Source organism: Nannospalax galili, unplaced genomic scaffold, assembly GCF_000622305.1.
Source record: "Nannospalax galili isolate Female #2095 unplaced genomic scaffold, S.galili_v1.0 scaffold423, whole genome shotgun sequence".
In the NCBI taxonomy this organism is placed as follows: Eukaryota; Metazoa; Chordata; class Mammalia; order Rodentia; family Spalacidae; genus Nannospalax; species Nannospalax galili.
The window spans coordinates 868,923-891,191 of NW_008350949.1; positions in this window are offsets into that span (position 1 = coordinate 868,923).

Sequence of the window (22,269 nt, forward strand, 5' to 3'; positions counted from 1 at the left end):
ATCTATCTATCTCTCTATCATCTATCTATCTATCATCTATCTATCTATTTTATCTATATCATCTATCTATCATCTATCTATCTATCATCTAATCATCTATCTATCTATCTATCATCATCTATCTATCTATTATCATCTATCTATCTATCTATCATCTATCTATCATCATCTATCTATCATCCTATCTCTATCTATCTATCTATCTATCTATCTATCTATCTATCTATCTATCATCTCCCTCTTACTCTCTTATTTCCTTCCCATACCTCTCAACCCCGACTCCTCCCTACCAGTCATTTTTCTAGATTCCTAACTTTTGGTTTTGTTTTCTGAACAATTTCTTTTAACCAGGACTATCTGTGTAACCATTAGATTGGAACTATCTATTGGAGCCTGGTGGGGTCACAACTTAAGGCAGTGATTCCCCTCTGCCCTGAATCTACTAGTAGAAAGTAAATAGTTCAGCAGTTACAGGTAGGGTTCCTCCACTCATGCCCACCTGTTGATAGTCCGTTCTTGTGAAGAACCAGTGCTGTAAGTTATATTTATGTCTTGCCTAGAAAATGGCCTTTCTGGGTCTTTCTTCCTATCCTCTGACCCTTATGTTCTTTCTGCCCCTTCTTCTATAATGTTCCCTTGGCCTTACAGGAGATGGTATAGATGCTTTGTTTAGAGCTGAGCACTCACCTATCACTTATTCTCAGGAACTTGTGTAACCGTAAGTCTCTGCCTTTACCACCATTTCCTGGAAAGAGAGGCTTCTCTGAGAAAGAAGAGAGTAGCATTTGTCTCTGAGTATAAACGTAAATATTTAGAAGGTGGTTTGTTGCTAAGTCAACTTAGCTAAACAACAGTATTCATTTCCTTCCTAGGGCCCATGACCTCTCTGCCAGGGGTTTTTGACATTTTTATAGTACAGCATGGATTCCCTTCTATGGCATAGGCCTCAAATGCTATGAGAGCCACTGGTTACCTCCATAACAGTAGTGCCACCATTGCACCAGTCATGCCTGGCAGGTTGTTATTATAGTTCATAGTGTTTATAACTGGGTAAGATTGTTGATACTTTTTCTCCCCCAGGAGCCTGCATAGCATGTTCCAGAATTATGAAAGCTAGCAGGAAGGGAGGAAGATTCATGTTTAGCTCCAGCTTTGATTTTTCTATATCATTCAATCAAAATGTGTGGCATCTCCAACAATAAGATGGTATCTTCTTGCTTTGGTGGGTAACCAAGAGGAATGGCAAGAGCTTGTTTGGAGTGCCTCAAGGTCCTCCCTGACCAACAACTCTTAAAGAGGTAGAATCTTATCCCTGGCACTGGGGTTTTGTTTGATAATCCACAGCTTTTAGGGACAGGTTTTATGGTCATGTGGTATATATATCCCTTAAACTTAACCACAACAACAATATCTTTATTTGATTATGAGAAAGAATTCCACAAAGATTTTTCTTCTCTCCTTTGTTTTGGTTAACCCTAATCCAGTTCCTTGCCTCCCTTGTACCTCCAGCCTCTCCTGTTTAAATATTTCCATCCTCAATATTCCTCTTTTCTACTTTCTATGTTTCCTGGCTTATACAGGAACTCCAAGTTGAACACACAAAATTATAGATTTGAAGCTGTGACCCACATATGAGGGACATGCAGTGTTGGTTTTCCTGTGCTTAGGTTACGTCACTCAGTGTAATGTTTCCAGTTTCATCCACTTACCTGCAGATTTCCTAACTGCATTCTTTTTACAGCTGGATAAAATTCCATTGCACACATGTTCCACACTTTCATTATCCAGTCATCAGTTGAGGGACACCTAGGCTGATTCCATTTCCTAGCTATTGTGAGTATAGCCCCAAGGAACATGAATGATCAAGTATCTGTTTACTAGAATATAGAGTCCTTGGGTAAACACCCAGCGTTAGAACAGCTGGGTCATATGATAGTTCTATTTCTAGCTTTTTGAGGAATTGTCACACTGGTTTTCATAGTGGTTGCACCAGTTTGCACTCCAACCAACAGTGAATAACATTTCCCAACATCCTTTCCAACAGTCTTTTGTCATTTGACTTCTAGATGATAGCCCTTTTGGCTGAGATGAGATGGAATCTCAAAATAGTTTTAATTTGCATCTCCCTGATGGCTTATGATGTTGATGATTTAAAAAGATGTTTGCTAGTCGTTTGAATTTCTTCTTTTGAGAATTCTCTGCTTAAATCTGTAGCCCAAGTTTTGACTGGGTTGTTTGCTTTCTTGATATTTCATTTTTCGAGTTATCTGTATATTCTTGATATTAGTACTCTGTCCAGATGTACAGCTGCCTAGATTTTCTCCTGTTCTGTGGGCTGTCTCTTTGTTTGAATGACTATTACTCTTGCAGTATAGGAGCTTTTCAGTTTCATGATCTCATTGACAATTGCTTGTTTTAGTTCCAGGAGTGGCCAGTGCCCTGCTTAGAAAGTCTTTACTTATGCCTACATGTTGTAGTGTGCCCCTTCCCTTTCAGCAGCTGGGGTTTTAAATTGAGGTTTTTAATTCATTTGGAGTTGATTTTTGTTCAATCTGAGAAATAAAGGTCTAGTTTCATTCTTTTACATGTGGACATCCAGTTTTCCGAACACCATTTGTTTAAGATGCTGTCCTTTTCTCCCCTACATATTTTTGGTGTCAAAAATCAAATGGTTGCAATTGTATGGACTTAAATCTGGCCTTCAATTGCATTCCCTTGATCTGGATGTCTCTTTTTGTGCCAGTGCTTTGCTGTTTTTATTACTATATCACTGTAATATAACTTGAGGTTAGGTACGGTAATGCCTCCAGCATTGTTTTTTTTGTTCAGAATTGTCTTGGCAGTTTTCAGTACCTTTTCTTTGCCCTGTATATTTAGTGTTTTAACTATAATTTGGCATGGAAAATTTCTTTTATGGCTCTATCTTTTTGGTATTCTATGTGTCTCTTGTAATTAAATGGTATCTCCCTAGATTTGAGAAAGTTTCTACTAGAATTTTATTGATGATATGTTCTATGTCTTTGCTTCTTATTCTATGCACAAAATTTGTTGGTCTTTTCATGATGTTCTAGATTTCCTGCAAATTCCATTCGTGAGTTTTAAAAAATATCATATCCTTTAACTGAATGATCCAACCCATTTACTGTGTCGTTAACCCTTGATACTCTTTTTCTCACATAAGCCTTTCTGCTACTGAGGCTTTCTGCTGAGTTGCTTTTATCAGACTTACTGAATTTTTCATTCCTATCTGCACTTCAGTTTGGATTTTCTTTAGTATTTCTGTCTCTTTATTGAATTTAATTTGTATATCTTGAATTTTCCTCTTTATTTCATTCAGCCATTTGTTTGTGTTTTCTTGGACTTCAGTTAGGAGTTTATTTCTTGTCTTCTGTAAGTTTATTCAAGTGTTAATTCATGTTCTCTTTGAAATGTTTGAACATGTTTATAACTGTTTTTCTGAATTCTGTCTTTATTTTCATCTAAGTTGTCTCTTTGGGGATCATTACTATAGGGTGGGTGACCTTTGGCAGATCGGAGGCATATTGTATTATGTTTTCATATTGTACCTTTGTGAGGGGACCTAATTTGAAGTTCAATTGTACTTGTGGCTTTTGATATGAGTCTTAAACTCATTAGACCAGAATTCAAAGGTGGCATGGCAGGCTGAGCAGGTTCAGCAAGTCCTGTGTAAATGAACCTGAGGGGAACATGTCTCTTACAAGGGCTGAGTAAGAAATGGCTACAGAAAGCTACAATGAGGAGTGTGCTAAGGTTCAGATAGCCCCGCCCCCTCACCAACAGGGCCTCACAGACCTCACAAGCCCCTGAGAAAAGGGAACCGAGTTGATAAGCACCCTGGTCTTTGAAGTCAAGCGAAGCAGACTTTTCTCCACTGTTTGGCCAACACAGCAGGATTCCTCTTTGATCTCTAAAGAGGACAGGTTTTAACAGTCCTGCTCTCCCACTCCCCACCCCGAACTTTAACAAAAATACATCTTCCTGCTTTCTGTACCCGCCAGAAGCCTCCCCCTTAAAAAGGCCCCAGCTCATGACCCAGGGCGGACATTTTCCCTGCCCGGAAGAGAATCTGTCTGATGTGTTCCTTTGCTAACAAACTATTCCGATGGAGTTTTATTTGTGTCTTGGTGCTTTCTCCTGATCTACCAGATTCATCCATGGCCTACTTTACCTATCAGATGGTGCCAAAACCCAGTTCTTACTTCAAGGGACCCACCTGGACTTCTCCAATGCCACTGACTCGGCTCTCAGGTACACTTCTCTCTCTCCTCCTCTCCCCAGCTCTGCTTTGCTCTCACCTCTTTCTGGCTCTCCTCCCTGGGAACACTGCCTTGCCTACATCTTCTTTTGATCTCCTTTCCCATTGATTTTCATTACTCACTGGTCTCTGGGATAGAGCTGCTTCATCTGTTTGCTACCTCAGTCCGTTCCCCCGCCCCCCTCCTTTGCCATGGGCCTGGAAGGTCTGCTGTCTTCAATCCTTTCCCTGTCTTTGTCCTCTTCCACTGACTTTCTTCCTCACTTTATTCGGGGTGATTTGCGATACCCTTCAATCCAATTTTAGGTCTCATCTCCTCTGCTTCCATCATTTACTCTAGGCTTTCCTCTTTCCTCTAAGTACTTATGGATTCCCTACACATGCAAATATTCTGGATCCTTGTCCGCTCTCTCCCCCTCCCATACTAAAGCTTTCTACTCCCTGCCATGTGCCTGCCAGTCCAGCACTGTCTGACCTCCCATGCAGACTCTCAACCTGCATGACCCCAAGGCTTCTTTTTTCTCTTCCCACTTCACCCCCTCCAGGCGGCTGCCAAGATTGCCAGCTCGCCTGCCCTGCGGTTTTTTTCTTTAACATTCTAATAAAATGATAAAAGTTTCCAGCTGGGCCCATTCTTAAATTCTCTTATAAATGTGGCTAAGAACCCTTTAGGGGACACTTTCTCCCTATTTTGACCCAACTAGCCTAAACCAGCTGGGCAACTTTGCTGTAGCATTTAAAGAATTTCAGGCAGCTTGCCCCATGAACAAATGGAAAATGTTTTAAAAGCCTTTTTTTCTCCTAAACTTTTTCTCAGTCAAAGGGGCTCGGAATTTTCATCTTAGGCCCCCTTGGGCACCAAGCGACTGGTGCTCAGGCTCCTACTTTTCTAAGTAGGCCTAACCATTTTAAATTTCACTGTACATAAAAAGTCACAGGCACTCCTCAGGTGAGTCATATGCTTTCAGACCAACAACCACTGGTTTATATGCCTTCATGAGTTTCCTTTCCAGCATAGCTTGTGTCTAGAAATTAAGAGATCATGAGAGCTTGGCTTCACATTCACAGCTACAATGTTTGGTGAGAAACATGGATTCCTTTGATTAGCTTTTCTATTTGGGATATATATATATATATATATATGAGGGCACTTTCTTCTTTTATATCAAGCCTAATCTATTGGTACCAGGGGTGCCTAGGAGTCTTTTGCAATTTATTTTTGTTTTTGTTTCTTGATGATGTCATAGAATAAACAATGCATTTCTAGTTCAGACTAAGGGAATAATGCCAGATCTACACAATTGGAGTTTAAATTTTAATATTGTTTAGGGCCTGGTTATAAAGGGGATTACTTTGAGTTTTACCTTCTTCTATGGCACATATACTGTTTTTTAAAGATGATTGTTTTAAGTTTTTACATTGTTTGACATATTTATAGATATTTTAAAAGAAATTATTTTTAGGTTTTGACATTGTTTGCATGACATCTTTATCTGGTAATATTAGAGAAATCATTTTGGATTTTAACATCTTTTATATGGTATTTGCTAATTTCTAAAAATGACTGTTTTAAATTCTTACTGTTTTACACAGTATATTTTTTAGTTTCTAAAGGGAACTTAAAGTTTTTCTAACCATTTGTCTTCAAAGTGCAAAGGGAGCTGACACTTTGTGATGACTAGACCTGTGATGCACGTGGAAATTTGCTGTACTCCAGGACCAAAACCTTACAAGAGACAAGCTACTACCAACACATAGTTACAACAATGAGAGGTAAAAAGTAATAGTCTACTTGAGTGAGAGGCTTGAGATGCCACCTCTACTGGTCTTAACTCCTCCCCTTTCTACATTATGATTCTAAGCCTGTTTTTCTCTGGAATAGAGTATTTCCCTCTCTGATGCTCAGATGCTCTATGCTTGTCTATGTTCCTGCCCCATCATTCCCTGAGTGCTTTCTAGTTATAATGTCAGGGTAATATTAATTATATTGGTAAATTGTCATGTGCTGTTTGAGCTCACTGAGATGCTGACTCTGGACATGGGCTTGGCCTTCCCACTTCACACGCAAGCCTATTATCTCAAGATGTGTTCTCTAAGATTTTTCCAGGTTCAGGCTGACCCCCTGACCCTGTGACAAGGAGAAGGAGAACAACAAAACAGCCCAAGAGTAAAGGCACTGTGCAGCTGAGAACCGCTAAGGTGTAAATTAATTTCAACAGAGGGTATTACTGACTATAATGAAAGTAACTGATGGGATTATTTTCAGTACTATTTACGTTTTATTTATTCTTAACCTACTCTGTTAATGTTTCCTTTTGTCTTTCCTGTCTCTTAAAAGGTTTTATTAACTTCCTTCAACTTTCCTGAAAAAGGAAAAAGATACTATCTCAAATCTATTTGGAAACTTTTAACTCTTTCTTTAGACCACTAATTACCTATACAAAATGGCATCTAAGCAGGTTGGATAAAAATCCTATTTGTTGAATGCCATTTACTTTCACAGTGTTTTAAGATGTATTCATTTTGTTTGTCTACTTCAAAGGTGTGTTTTTGTTTAAAAAATGATAAACCACATTCTCAACAAAGACTATATAATTAAATATGTATACACAGTCAACATAAATTTATGCTTATTAAAATTAATTTACCTGGTATCATATCAATTTTTAACTAAAATCTCATACAAACTAAAAATGTTAAATTAACACCAACATATTTTTTTTTCAGGCCAAAATATTCTCTCTTTAATCTACAACATGGTTCCTGTACTAAAATATATAATTTTAAGTACCTCTCTCCCTATCTCTCTCTCTCCCTCCTTCTCTCTCACCACTGTCCTTCTGGGGCTCTACTAAACCTCTACTAAATCACTGCCCTTCTAGGGATCATCTTCCCTCAGCCTCTACTAAACCTTGGGATCAACTTGTTCCACAAACTTCCCTCCCTTCTGGTTCACTGCGTTTTTTCCCACTTTTCTCCCATCCCATTCCTTGTACTTTGTCTCCATCTACTGGCTGGTCATGCCACGCTCTTATTACAGGGTTTTCCACTCCTCTTGCTTACCTCAAGATCACATGTGTGTCAGAAAATCCCTTCCTTTCTCTGGATATAGGATGCTATTTCCAGAGATAGGAACGTGCACTACTTCCTGTTCGGAACAGGACCTCGCTTTTCCTCTCCCTGATGATCTAATTGTGGGACGCCACATTCTGGGACTTGGAAATAACTCGAAAATAACTTGAACCCGTGCAACAAAAAAAGGATGATTTCTTTTGATGCCTGGTTCTCCTCACTCTCGTTTTACATGACCGATGTCAAACCCCTTTTCCTCCTACTCCCTCCCCATCTCTCTCCCTTCCTCATCTGCTGCGTTTTCCTGTCCAGACTTGTGATCCTGCCTCCACTCCCTATGGAGAGAGGATTTTCTTTGTATCCTGTCTGCTCGGTTCTGCCTCTACCTCCTACCCACTTGCTGGATTCTTTCTCTATCTCCTCTTCACTCTGTACTTGATCTGTCACTATGGGAAACACCCACTCAAAGTCTCAGGGTCTTACACCTCTTGCTTGTCTTCTTAAATCCTTAAAACAACTAGGACTTTCGGATACAATCAGGCCAAAATGCCTGAAGTTCCTGTGCATCACTGCCTGGCCTCAGTACGAATTAGATAATAACTCTGTTTGGCCAAACACCAGAACCTTAAACTTCAGTATTTTGAGAGATTTAGAAAATTTCTGCCATCATAAAGGCAAATGGCCTGAATTACCATACACCCAAGCTTCCTTTGATCTCCGTGCTAATCCCTCCCTCTGGGTCCCATGTTCTTCCCATCAGGTTCTTCTGGCTAAGACAGTTTCATGGGATCCCACCCACCAGGGGCCTCTCCCCCCCTCCTCCCTACCCCTCTACCTCGGCTTTTGATCCTACCATAGCCAATGAACTGCCTCCTATTAGGAGATTAGGACCCATCCCCAACCTCCTCCTGCTCCCCAGCCTGAGGCACAGCCAAGTCCTCCCCATGCTCTCCTCTTGCTATACTCTCCCTTGCCTCCCATTCCAGGGCCCAACCCATCTCTCCTCCTTTCTCCAACTTGAACTCCCTCTCCATGCCATGACCTTCCCCCTCTCTGGTGCTGCTCTAAGTTCGTCACTGGCTCTCCTTCCACTGACTCTCCTTTATTCAAGAAAATCCAAAACCTTAAACACCTCCTTGCCAAATATTCCCTAGTCTCCCCTATTCTGGATTCTAGCTCAAATAACCCATTTATCCCTCCTTTATCTACTTCTAATTCGATTCCAGACCCTGTCTCTGATACCCCTGCCCCTGCGTCCCCTCATGGACAGGACACCCCTCCCATCTCTCCCACTCTCTTCCCGGGACTTCCCTTCTCCCAAACCCTCTCCTATGTCAAGCCATACTCACTCCCATACCCAGTCTCAACCCCCTGCCCATGGTATTTTTCCCCTCTGGGAGGTGGCCCGTATGGATGGGATGGTCAAGGTCCATGTCCCTTTCTCTCTTAGAGATCTATCTCACCTCAAACACAAAATAGGCTCTTTTTCTACTAATTCTACACACTTCATACAAGATTTTAAATACATCACTTGCACCTGTGATCTAACCTGGACCCCATGTGTTTCGAGATAGCCCTCACCTCTTTGGACAAGCTCTAGCCTGGGATTTAACCTCCCTAGACCTTAACCTCCCCACCATCCTACAATATGCAGATAACCTACTTCTTTGCTCCCCATCTCTCTCAGTCTCCAAGGCCCACACAATCAAAGTCCTTAATTTTCTGGGGTACAAGGGATATAGGATATTTTCACTTAAGACTCACCTTTCTCTCCCTCAAGTCAAGTACTTGGGGTTCCTTGTCACACCTACATTCTGCCATTTAACTATAGACAGGACAAATTACCCAAGGTCTTTAAAGCCCCCTACAACCAAGGAGAAAATTCTATCTTTCCTAGACATTGCAGGTACCTGTGCATCTGGGATTCCTAAATTTGCCCTCTTTACAAAGCCACTCTATGAAGCCTCCAAAGGAAACTCCCCTTGAGCCTGTTGACACCTTAAGGCCTGTTACAACAGCATTCCACACTATCTGGGAAGCACTTTTAAAGGCACCTGCTCTGGCTCTCCTCAACCTGGAATGTTCTTTTCTTCTCTACACAACTGAGAATAAGGGCCATCTGGATTCCTAAATTTGCCCTCTTTACAAAGCCACTCTATGAAGCCTCCAAAGGAAACTCCCCTTGAGCCTGTTGACACCTTAAGGCCTGTTACAACAGCATTCCACACTATCTGGGAAGCACTTTTAAAGGCACCTGCTCTGGCTCTCCTCAACCTGGAATGTTCTTTTCTTCTCTACACAACTGAGAATAAGGGCCAGGCATTAGGGGTTTGAGACAGATGAGGGGTCCCACTTTTGCCCTGGTAGCTTATCTCTAAACAGCTTAATACCACCATCTGGGACTGGCAACCTTGTCTCTGTGCTCTGGCCACTACCGTTCTCCTGGCTCAAGAGGGACTTAAGCTCACTTTGTGTCAGGCCATCTCTGTCCTTTCCCCCCCCCCAGCATAAGTAACCCACACGTCTCTTGCCAATCTAGCTCCCTCTAAACTACAACTCCTCCATGTCACGTTTCTTGAAAAACCCCTCGCCCACCCTTGATTCCTGCTCTTTTCTCAATCCAGCTTCCTACCTCCCTTGCAGTGAACCACTCATTCACTCACTCACTCACTCACTCACTCATGCTTGGAAACTCTTCAGGAACTCTCCTACCAGGATTCCCTAATTTCTCCAAATCAACTGCCAAACCCAACCCTAACTTGGTTTATGAATAGAAGCCTAACTCTCACCCCAATGGTGTCCCATAGGCCATAGTATCTCTCACAGATGTCATTGAATAAGGACCCCTACCACTTGAAACCACATCACAAAAAGCCAAACTTGTGACACTCACCAGGGCTCTAATTTTAGCCAAGGACAACCTCTTCCTCCAGCATCCCTCCCCTCTACATGACTATTTACCTGCCTTCACCCTTCTAAGGAAACTACTCAGGGAACATGCTGAAGAGATTATTCCCCAGGCTTCTAAAGGCCAAATTGACCACCCACTTCAACCTGGAGATCACGCCTACCTGTGAGTTCACACCCAACAGAAAAAAGTGAAGGAAACCCCCCAGCCATGTTGGTCCTCACCTGGTGATCCTGTCTACCCCGACTGCAGCCAAGCTCTTGGGACAACCTGGTTGGATTTACCTCTCCAAATTAAAACTGGCCAAGAAACACAGCAAGTACCAGGCCACCAGTATCAGGTCTCTTAAATTAAAAATCTTGAACCCCACCTCAGCCATTCCCCACCACACCCACTCACCATGTTTCTATAAATTTAAAATGAGACAAAGATAATATACAGATAATCTTAAAAATTTCTAAGGTCGTAGCTTAGTCAACTAGTCTAAGGATGTCTAATCAAGGTTTATTTAAGGATGTTGCCCAAGCTCTATCTACATAGCACATGGTAATTAAAAGTACCAGACTGGTATAACTAACCTTGTTGGATGTTTAATAGCCAGACTCTAAGGCTTATATTAATCTGGTCAGAGGGACTTAAAGGGACAAATTTTTGTTCCTTGCCCTCCAAGGTCAAACAAGTTCCAGGGTTATGGAGCATCTCTTGAAATGTCCTATAACTTTGGTGAGTCACCTGTCCTTTTGTTCAGGGAGGCCATTGAGACCCCAGAAGATGGACTTGTACCAGTGTCTAGTCTGCAAAGTGGAGGGTCAAGACAGAGGAAACATTTCCCTCATGCTTCCAAGCAAAGGCCCTGTCAAGCAGGACCTTTTGACTTATCTTCATGTAGATGGAACTGGTAAAAGAAAAGCCTGAGGAGCCAGGGGCTCCCCCCAAGCCCATGTGACCCCTGAGGTCCAAATCCTCAAACAACCTTAAGAGTAAAAATAAACTGGTTTATTTGGGCCAACAGTATGGTCTTAAACACCCAAAAGGAAAGTATAACCAAAAATTAAAGTCATCAGTATATTTTAAGAGTTCAAGGGATTACACAGCCAAGACATTAGACATAAGTTCTTATGTTATTTAGATAATTATCTCTCATTGATGATTATGTTCCTAATAAGACAACGCTACTCAGATGTAAGACTTCCAATCTTGGTCTGCAATACTGTAGAGCCCACTTACAGCTAAGGGAGGCAACCCACTATTGTTCTAGCCCAAAAATCTAAATGATGGCTAAATTTGTTTTCTCTCCCTATCTAGAAGCCTTTGAGAGGTAACTGACACTGGTTCTAGCCACTCCAACAGCTATCAAAATGCCTAAAAACAAATCCTGAGTCCATCACTATCAAGTTCAGCCCTGGCAAAAGAAAAAAAAATGAAAAAATGAGCTATTACCTTGGTGCTAACCATTGCTCCTTGCCTCTTCAGATATTTTCAGGACCAAAATCCAAAAATTAACTCTTACTAATTTTTTAATCATTATTTTTTAAATTTTTAATAAGTACATGATTAGAAGAAGCATTTCACTACAGATTTAGCATATTCAGTAACACACTACAGAGCAAGAGTACATCTCTTTCACAAGTGAATGCAAGTTTCTAGGTTCACAGTTGAGTTAATACGCTTGCTAATTTTAATCAGTTGTTACTTTCCTTCCCTCCACATGTATATGAACACCTGTCAACCATTGAGGACCTTGTTGAGATGCATGAAGAGGGAACCCCCGCTGTCTGATTGACCCCTAATCCAGTCCCCCCCACCATGTCAACTCTGTCTAGTAGGAAGTAGCAAGATGGCAATGGCGTCCCCTATCCTATAACACAAAAGGCTGGAATGTTAAGGTTCAGATAGCCCTGCCCCCTCACCAATAGGGCCTCATGGACTTCACAAGCCCCTGAGAAAAGGGAACCCAGTTAATAAGCACCCTGGTCTTTGAAGCTAAGAGAAGCAGACTTTTCTCCACTGTTTGGCCAACACAGCAGGCTTCCCCTTTGATCTCCAAAGGGGCCAGGTTTTAACAGCCTCATTCTCCTGCTTCCCTCCTCCCAACTTTAAAAAAAAAAATCTTCCCACCTTCTGCACCTCCCAGAAGCCTCCCCCTTAAAAAGGCCCCAGCTCACCACCTGGTGCAGACATTTTCCCTGCCCGGAAGGGAATCTGTCCCATGTGTTCCTTTGCTAATAAACTCTATTCAGATGGAGTTTTATTTGTGTCCTGGTGCTTTCTCCTGATCAACCAGATTCATCCATGGCCTACTTTACCTATCAGAGTGGTGGGCTGGGAGGCTCTGAAGAATTCTAGTGGCATGTAATGGGGGGAATGAATTGCTACCAGGCCGTGTGGACAGTTAGAGAGAGTCTTGAATTAGGGTAGCAAGCTGGTTGACTTGGAGAAGTCCTGAGGGGGTGGGGTTCAGGGGAAAAGTTCTTCTGCTGTTGAATGCAGATTGGGTCTTAAGTAGCCTAAGGAGGAGAAAGTAGTGGGCTTACTCACCAGCATAGTTGATGTGCAGTCCTGGGGAAGGAAGGTGGGGTGTTGGTGGCCTGTGGAGGAGAAAGAACGGGGCTCTACCCACCATTTACATGATTGGTGTGGAGTCCCAGTGAGAGTGGATGGGGTCTTGAGCAGCCCAAAGTGAGGGTCCTGCCCAGCTACACAATTGACACTGGGTCCTGGAGAAGGTGGGGTCCAGGTGGCATAGTCAATGTGGGATCCTCCATTTTTTATCTATTTTGTTCAAGATTGAAGAATCAATTGTGCTTATTAATGTTAAGTCCACTGAGGGATTAAAAGTAGCAAAGTGTTTGATTCCTGCTCTTCAAGCTGTACTGTGCCAGAATGCAAAAATTAAGCAGAGATCGGAGCAGAGTCCTGGACATCTTTCTCCTTCACTTTAGAGTTTGGATTTAAGAATAGGATCAGACTGTGATTTTGAGCAAACCATTCTTTCAGCTTGAGTATTACTTGTAACTGGGGTGGGGAGGTAAATTTTAACTGGAAATGCCTTCCTTACTCTTAAAATATCAGAAGGTATTGACTAGGGAAATAAGAAATCAAGGAATGTATAATTTCTGCTAAATTGGAGAAAATATTGCTAATAGCTGAGAGAAATGAAAGTATTTTGTGCTTACATTTATGTTCATTGCATATTACATTGAAAAAATATATAAAATTATTCTTTCAGAAATTCTCCATCATTATAAAGTTCAGTACATACTACTGTCAAAATATAAATGTATGAAGTCAGAATACACCTCTTTAGCATAAGAATTATTTTAAACTGTTAGTTTCAGAAACAGCAGACATTAGATGTGATGGTTTAAATGAGAATGACTCCCATAGGCTCATAAATTGAACACTTGGGCCCCGGTTGGTGTGCTATTTGGGAAGATTATGAAACCTTCAGGAGGTGGAGCCTTGGAGGAAGCACATCACTAGGGCAGCCTTTGAGGTTTTATAGCCTGGCTCCATTTCTGGTTCTCTCTCTCTCTCTCTCTCTCTCTCTCTCTCTCTCTCTCTCTCTCTCCAGTGTACAGGTAAAATGTGTTCTCTGCTTCCTGTGTGTGGATGAAATTGAATCTTTCCACTTCCTGATTACCAGGCTGGCTTCACGCTCCTACTGACCCTGGAACCGTAAGCCCAAAGTAAACCTTAACTTGCGTTTTGTCAGGGTATTTTATCACAGCAGCAGAAAAGTAACTAATATACTAGAGAAGCTCTGAAAACAAAGTAGAACTTACCCTTTAGTAAAATAGCTACATCTATAAGGAAAATCTCCATTGTGACAGTGTCTTTTCTCTGTGTGAAGAAAATGTATTAAAACTGCATGATAAACCGTGCCGTTATTTACAGTGCTTTTCCTGGTCAATTTTGGATTTCCCCCACACCCTCATCGTTCCTTTTTGATTGCATCAGATGGAGGTATTTAACCTAACCTACCTTTTGAAAAGTCACTCTCTGGTTTCAAACTCATTTTTTTCATAGATATTTTTGAGGCATACAAAAAGAATATATACAGACAAACTTCTATTTATTTTTCTAGTGTTAGTCTTTTGTTATGGGGATTAATCCCAAATAAAAACTAAGATAGGATAGAAGAAAAATTATTTTTCTCTTTCTACATAATCATTATATTCTCTCATCAGTTCTAGACTATTGACTATGAAAAGAGACCATTTTGGTTTTGATTCTGATATGGAAAATGCAATCTGAGAAGGGTAGCTCCTCAATGAAGAACTATTTCAGGAAGAATCAACTGTTGTTTTTGTTTACACTTGGTCAAAATTACTAACTGCTTCAGTCAGTTCCCCTCTTCTTAACACAACCTCTTAACCTGATCTGTGAGGAAACCACAATTTTCCTATAAATTGATTAAAGATATAACTGATTCATAACCCAATCTGCTGGAACCTCCAGGGACATAAAACTACCTCAAAATGTTATTCAGGTGCACTCATAGTCTATTAACTTTGTGTAATGATATTTAATGTTCAAATAAGTTTATTATTTTAGTATGATTCATATTTTTGTGAATATGAAGAGGGAATTTAGTATTTTCTTGGCTAGCATTTCTTTCTCACATATATCATTTTGTTTGAGTTATGATCATGATCATTAATGAGCATAATTTGCATCTCTCTAGTGAGAACATTGTTACTCAACTGTAGACTAGTATTTTTGAAACCTGGGAAATTAGTACTACTGATTTATCCTGTAAATATTTGTTACCTAAGTTATCAATTTAAAATTCATTACTGAAACAAAGTAAATATCTTTAATCAAGCAAATATTTGGAAACCTCAAGCATATTTCTATTTGGAATTTGGAAGATAATTAAAATGGACAAGTTATGATTGATTACCACATGAAGAATGGGTTAAATGTGGTTGCTTCTCTATCTGTCTTTATATTAATGCTCCATCAACAGGAACTAAGAAAACAGCATAACTAGGATCCAGCTCCTTGCTGAGGGCAATTAATCAAGAAGGAAGAATGGGGAGGGAAATTGGAATAGTACCAAATAAGTCAGCACAGTTTTGTGCCTACATTTATCATTTTTAATTCTCATAGGCCACATTACTATTTTATTCTTATATTTGTGTATTTGATTGTGGAATTGAAGGAGGAATTCCTAGGTATTTTGAGTTATTAAATAAAGACATTTAGTATATTTCTACATAAACATCTTTAGTTTCTTGAAATCATGGAAACAAATTATAAAAATATGCACATTTTCACTATTCTAATTTGAAAAACATGGCTTATTCCAGTTTGTAAAATAATAGGTGACTATCTTCATTTTTTATTTATGTTAAAATATTTTATTTATTTTTACTTTATGTGTATGAGTGTATTGCCTGCATGTATGAAAGTGTAGCCATGTTGTGCCAATGCCCACAGAGGTCAGAAGAAGGCATCAGAGCCCTTGGAACTGGAGTTACAGACAGTTTATCTGTCATGTGGGTGCTAGGAATAGTCAGTGCTCTTAACCACTGAGCCATCTCTCCAGCCCATGGGTTATTAATTTTAATTTTATGTGTATGACTGTATGTCTACATGTATGTATGTGTACCATATATGTATGCATAGTGCCTGCAGAGGCCAGAAGAGGGTGTTGAATTCCTTGTAAGTAAAGTTACAGATTGTTGTGAGCTTCCATGTATGTGCTGGGAACTGAATTTGGGTGTTCTGCAAGAGCAGTAAGAGCTCTTAACCATTGAGCCATCTCTCCAGCTATGGAAACTATCTTTATTCAGAAAATGCTATATTAGAACATTAAAGCTTAAACCCTTTGGTGAAAAGGGTATGGTTTAAATAAATAAAGGATAATAATATTAAATAGCATATTGGTAGTGACAAAATACAGAATCAATTCAATTGTTGAAACTTTCTGACAACTTGTTTACTAGTTGCATGATATGAGTCTTCAAAAAGGTCTGTATTTGTCTTAGTTTCTTTTCCTGTTTCTGTGATAAAATGCCTGACAAAATCAACTTAAGAGAAAAAGAGTTCTTTTCAACTCATAGATAGTTTATGGTCCATCATAGTGGGGAAGTCGCAGCAGGATCTTGAGGAAGCTGATCACATAACATCCATTATCAGGAAATGTACTCAGCTCATTTTACCCATTTTAGGCAATCCAGGTTCTCCTGTTCAGGGAATGGCTCTGTTCACAATTCACATGCAGTAAAGATGATCCTCTGCAAGCATGCCCAGAGGCCCATCTCTCAGGGAGTTCTGTGAGGTTGACAATTACACTAACCACAGTGTTCTACTCTGTGTGCCAACAGTTTCATTTCAACTTATTCCTAAAGTTAGCTTGGAAAGGTAACCCTCAGGCACACACAGGACAGATGATACTGTCACTCAGAATTCTTGTTCTAATCACTAGATTGATTTTTTTATAATAATCCCAGATTCTGAGTCATTGAGCCTCTCATGCTTCTTTCTGACATATTCCCCCCAAATAATTTTATTCACAACTCCTTGGATGACCACCCTTGTTAACACTTGTGAGAAACATGTTGGCATTAAATTCTCCTGGGGTCATTTAGGATAGATGTCATTTGAGTGCCCCAAAATGAGATAATTTCAAGAAATGTTAGTGTTACTAGGGAACACTCCCAGATAAAAGAATTTTAAAATAGGCTCAGGACAAACCTTGAGAACCATTTTATTAGAGTTTTGGGGGAAAAAAAGCAGGGAAACAAACCATAAATCTCATTAGCTGCGGGGAGGAGGAAGATGGCTAAGAGGATGAGAGAAAGCTCTACTGCTCAAGAATAGCTCTGAGAAAATTCATGGTGTGTGTGTGTGTGTGTGTGTGTGTGTGTGTGTGTGTGTGTGCATGCGCACAATCACAACATCCTTGTATTTTGGACTCATTAGCAGGCTGAGGAAGATCCTCACTTATTCCAATTCATTTATCTTGTATGTATTGTGTGTGTGTGTGTGTGTGTGTGTGTGTGTGTGTGTGTGTAGGAGATGTCTCTAGAAAAAAAGTGAGGATGTTCAGAGTGTCATGGTGTTAGAATAGCAAGAAAGACCCCTTTAAGAGCCTTGGTGGAGACCTAACATTCCAGTTGGGCCAGATCAATCACCTGCTCAAGGGATTACTCAAAGCAAGGATTCACCTTAAGCTATACCAAAGAGGTAAGTTGAATTATTGGTGCTTAATGAGATAGTGTACTTTTCCAGCCCAGAATTCCTTCCCCTCACATAGTAGCTTATCGAGCCCCGACATTCAGCTTCATAAGTTTGTCCACTTTTCTGAATTCTTTTCTTCTTTTTACCTCTTTTCTAAGCATGCTTTAACACTTTTGACTTCCTCAACATTTCGGCTTCCTTACTCTTTCTGTAAAGCTCCCCTTCCCCACCATCTGGATGGTAGACTGTCTGCCATGCTGACTTAAATGGACATTACTTTTTGCCTTCTCTCCTCCCTTCTCCTCTTCTGGGTAGCTGCTGAAGTTTATAGCTTACCTACCCTTAGGATTTTCTTTTAGACTCTAATAGAATTTCCTTAATCATCTATTTGAGTCTATTCTTAAATTCTTTTATTAAGGAGACAAATAACCCCAAGATGAGACTTTGATTTCCTCTATATCAAGGACAAGGATGTTTGAAATTTTGGGCTAATATCCAAATAAGGGTTAGAAGGGGGTGGGGAGAGGAAAAATAATGCTGAGTTAGAACTCAGAAAAGAAGAAGGCTTAGCAGTGAAGATGTATAAGCAGATGCATCACATTGAGGAGAGTCAGAGTGCCAGAGTGTCAGGGTGGGAGGTGTAAGCCAAACAAACCCTTTCCTCCTTAAGTTGGTATTGGTCAGAGTGTTTTGTTACAGCAATGGAGACACAAACTAGAACAGAAATTGGTACCAGAGAGTGGGCCAATGCTGTGACAGACCTGATGTTGGAGGATTGTGGAAGCATTTGGAACTTTGGGCTGGAAAAGACATTGAGTACTTAGAGTTTGTTGCTGTGGAACTTGGAACAGTTACGATGAAAGAGTTGTGGAAATGGAGGCCTGGCTTGAAGCTTCAAGGGGAAGCAAAGACTATAAGGGCTGTTTGTGTGATATTTTGAGTTGAGAATTTATGGGTTCTGGTGGGCTGGGGCTGAAAAATCAGCTGTAAGTAACAAGAGACCAGCAACACCTTGGTAGAATATTCCAGGAAGTATTTCCTCAGGGTCCATGCACAGAAGCTGTGGGCCAAGAGGGGACCCAAGCCTCCATCTCTAGCTGGAAGCAGGACTTGGTAATGTGTAAGAGACTTCTGCATTGTTCTGGTGTTGAAAGTGTGAAGGGGTCACAGAGAACAGCTGAGGCTTGGCACTCTGAGAGGCCAGGAAAGGCCATAGGTGAAAGTGCAGCTTCAGTTGCAGTGAAGACCCCAGGATTGAAGGGGTCATGGAGAGAATCTGAGGCTTTGCACCCAAAGAGGTAAGAAGAGGCCATTGGTGAAGGTGCAGCCTCAGTTTCAGTGGCGACCCCAGCTTTTTGGAGATGCCGGGACCATGGGACGACCACCAAGGCACCATCGGACAACCACCAAGAACAGCAGTAGGTGTGGAATGGAGCTGGCTTGGGTTTGCGAGATGAGCTGTGTGCTGTGGACGGCAGAGTCAGAGCAGTGGAGCTGCCAGTACCCTTTGGAGCCAGAAGATCGTGAGTGAATCCCAGATGTCCTGCCTTGAGCTACTTTGCTGGACTTTGGTTTTGCTTAGGTGTGCTCGATTCTTCCCTTTGAAATAAGACAGTACTTGGTTTGGATTTTACAGAAGCTCACAATTAAGAGACTTTTAAAAGAGACTATGGACTTTTAAGTGTTTGAATTTTTTAAGGACTGTGGAGCTTTTAAGGCTATACTGTCTTATGCTGTGATATTAACATCATGGGGACAAGAATTGGAAAGGTTATGGTTTAATTGTAAAGTGTTTGTGTGTCAAGTTGATAAGGGGTCAATTGTGCTAGACAGCTTTAGTGTCAACTTGCCACACCTGGGTTGAGGGAGCCTTAATTGGGAAATTGTCTCCATTGGACTGGCCTGTGGCCATGTCTGTGGGGCATCTTCTTGATTGTTGAGTGACGTGGGAGAGCCCAACCCACTGTGGGTAGTGCCACCCCTGGACAGGTGGGCCTATATTGTACAAGAAAGCAGGTTGAGCATGGGCCAGGGGAGCAAGCCAGTAAGCAGTATTTCTGTACGGCCTGTGCTCCAGCTTCTGCCTCCAGGTTCCTGCCCTGACTTCCTACCTTGGGCTCCCTGAATTTTGACCCAGGAGATATAAGCTGAATAAACCCTTTCTTCCCCAAGTTGGTATTGGTCAGAGTGTTTTGTCACAGCAATGGAGAAACAAACTAGGACAGCGCATCATATCAGAGGCAGCATAATGAGGCCTTAAAGGGAAAGAGAGGCTTCCCTTTAAAACCTGGAAAGGAACTTCATAAAGACTTATAGCATAAAGGAAAAGAGGGTTATCGGTCATGGACAGCATGGAGTAGGGCAGGGGCCCAGAGGAGAAAGCGCCTTCAGCAAAATGCCCTAAATGGAAGAAATTATCTGACTTTTATTCAGGGGGTGGTGGGAAGTTCCCCAACAGTGAGTTAGTCTGGGATCACCTATGTGACAAGGAGTATAGTGGAGCCAGGAACTGGGTAGGATGGTAAATTAGGGGCCATGAAGGAACACTGTACAGCTTCTTAACCCACTGTTGCAGAGAGCCACAAGGGAGCATGATATGATCTGGTCAGATCTCATAAATTGACCAGTGTCTTAAACGGGCAGGTCCTTGACCTAATGGTTATAGATATAGATCATGGTCTGGAGGGCATCCACTGGAATTTCCAGATTCTTCTGCCCCAGAACAAGGAATTGGACCAGGGACAAATGGATAGTGCTAGCAAAAGAGATAATTTATTAAGAGGAAAAGCATTTCCAAGAATGGAAGTGGGCCAGAGCTGCAGAAAGATTAGCGGCTCAATAGTACTGACAGGTAAGAATTGAGGTTTTTTCTGGGTCATCCATCTAGCATCTGCCTTCCCCTGCATTTGCAGGTTCCTGGCTTTCTCAGGTGTGCTTTGTCACTGGACAAACAGCCCTTGGTTGGGGGTTTCCGGTCTTTCTCTTTCATTAGCTTCTTTTGTATGTTAATCTTGCCATTGTCTCTCTGCTCTCCTCTCCTGCTTCAGTCAGAGGCTCAATGGAACCTGTTCCCAAGGGAATGGTACTTTTATAGATCACTTGTATAGCACATGCTTTTTGTGTGCATACTCTTACATGGCAGCCTTAGTGGGTGGAGGTTTTAGTCTCTTGCCCACTGGTTTCTTTCTTTATAAAAACTATTTTTATTGCTATTTGAGAATTTCATACAATGTATTTTGATTCTATTCAGATCCCCTCCTCCATCTTCGTTCCCCATTTTCCTCCCTCCTCCTCAACTTCATGTTCATGTCCTTTAGTGCTTTTCTTAAAGGCCTATTGAGTCTAATTTGTGCTCTCCAAATTCCTTTGAATGTGGTCCTGTTAGAGTACCAAAAAGCCCCATGAATTTCCCTGGTCAAGACTCTAAAATCCCTAGTCTATCTGTTGGAGGACCCACCTTTCCAGTCTTGGTCAATCACCTGGTGACAGAGCCACCCTAGGAAGGCAGGTTCACCTTCAGTTAGACTAAATAGATGGGCAGAACACCTGGTGTGTTGATGAGGTAGCGAACTTTTCCTGCCTAGAACCCTGCCTTCTAGCGCAGAACGCTGCAGAACTTCCAGACCAGCCACAGTCATGAAGGTCTCTGTAGGGTTTCCCACTCTTCTGAATTCTTCAGAAAAGTGTAATTTCTCCTTTTCTTCTTCATGGCTTTCTTTTTTAAAAATATTTTATTTATTATTTTTATTTTATGTGTATGAGTGTATTGCCCGCATGTGAGTGCGCCCCTGTTGTGCAATGCTGTGGAGGTCCGAAGAGGGCTTCGGATTCCCCTGGAACTGGAGTTAAGGATGGTTTGTAGCCGCCATGTGGGTGCTGGGAATCGAACCCGGGTTAGCCACCATGTGGGTGCTGGGACTCAAACCTGAGTCCTCTGCAAGAGCAGTCAGTGCTCTTAACCGCTGAGCCATCGCTCCAGCCCCATGGCTTTCTTTCTAACATCTTGTATTTTTTTAACTCTTTCTCTAAAGCTTCCTTCTTCCAGCCATATGGCTGTCAGTCAGCCACGTGTCTAACCTCCACGCAGGCCCTAAAACTGCCTGGCTTCACGGCTTTCTTCTTTTCTCCCCACCATTCACCACCTCAAGATAGCTGCCAGGATTAACAGCTCTCCTGCCCTGAGGATTTTTCTTTAAAACTCTAATAAAATTATAAAAGCTTCTGTTTGGGTCCATTCTTAAATTCTTTTATGAATGAGGCTAAAAACCCTCTAGGGGACCCTCTTTCTCCTGCTTTAGTCCCATGCCCTAGAGCATGGTCAACCTACCTGGTTTCATACCCTTAAATAAAGAAAACTGACTTTCCCTGTCCCAGCAGCCATGACTTACCAACAGTTTCTCAGTTAGGGCTGAATCCTCTTGTCTACCACCCCATCAACCTGGGATTTTGCTGACTTGAGCTTGATTAGGTCTTGTGCATGGTATCACAAGCAGCTGCCTTATGTCTGTAATTTCCTTGAAATCATACACCACCTCTGACTCTAACAATCTCCATTTCCTCTTCAACAATGATCCCCGAGCCTTGGGAAGACAGGGTATGATATGAGTGTCCCATTTATAGCTGAGCACTCTGTAGTCTCTTGTTCTCCGTAGGTTGACCGTTTCTTGGTCTCTGTTTCACTTGCCATCTGTTGTAAAACTTCTCCAGTGGGAGCCGAGAGATGCACTAATCTATGGGTATAATCAAAAGTCATCAGGAGTTGGTTTAATACTATGTCCATTTGGCAGAATAATAGTGGTAGATTCTTCCCGATGGCCTGTGA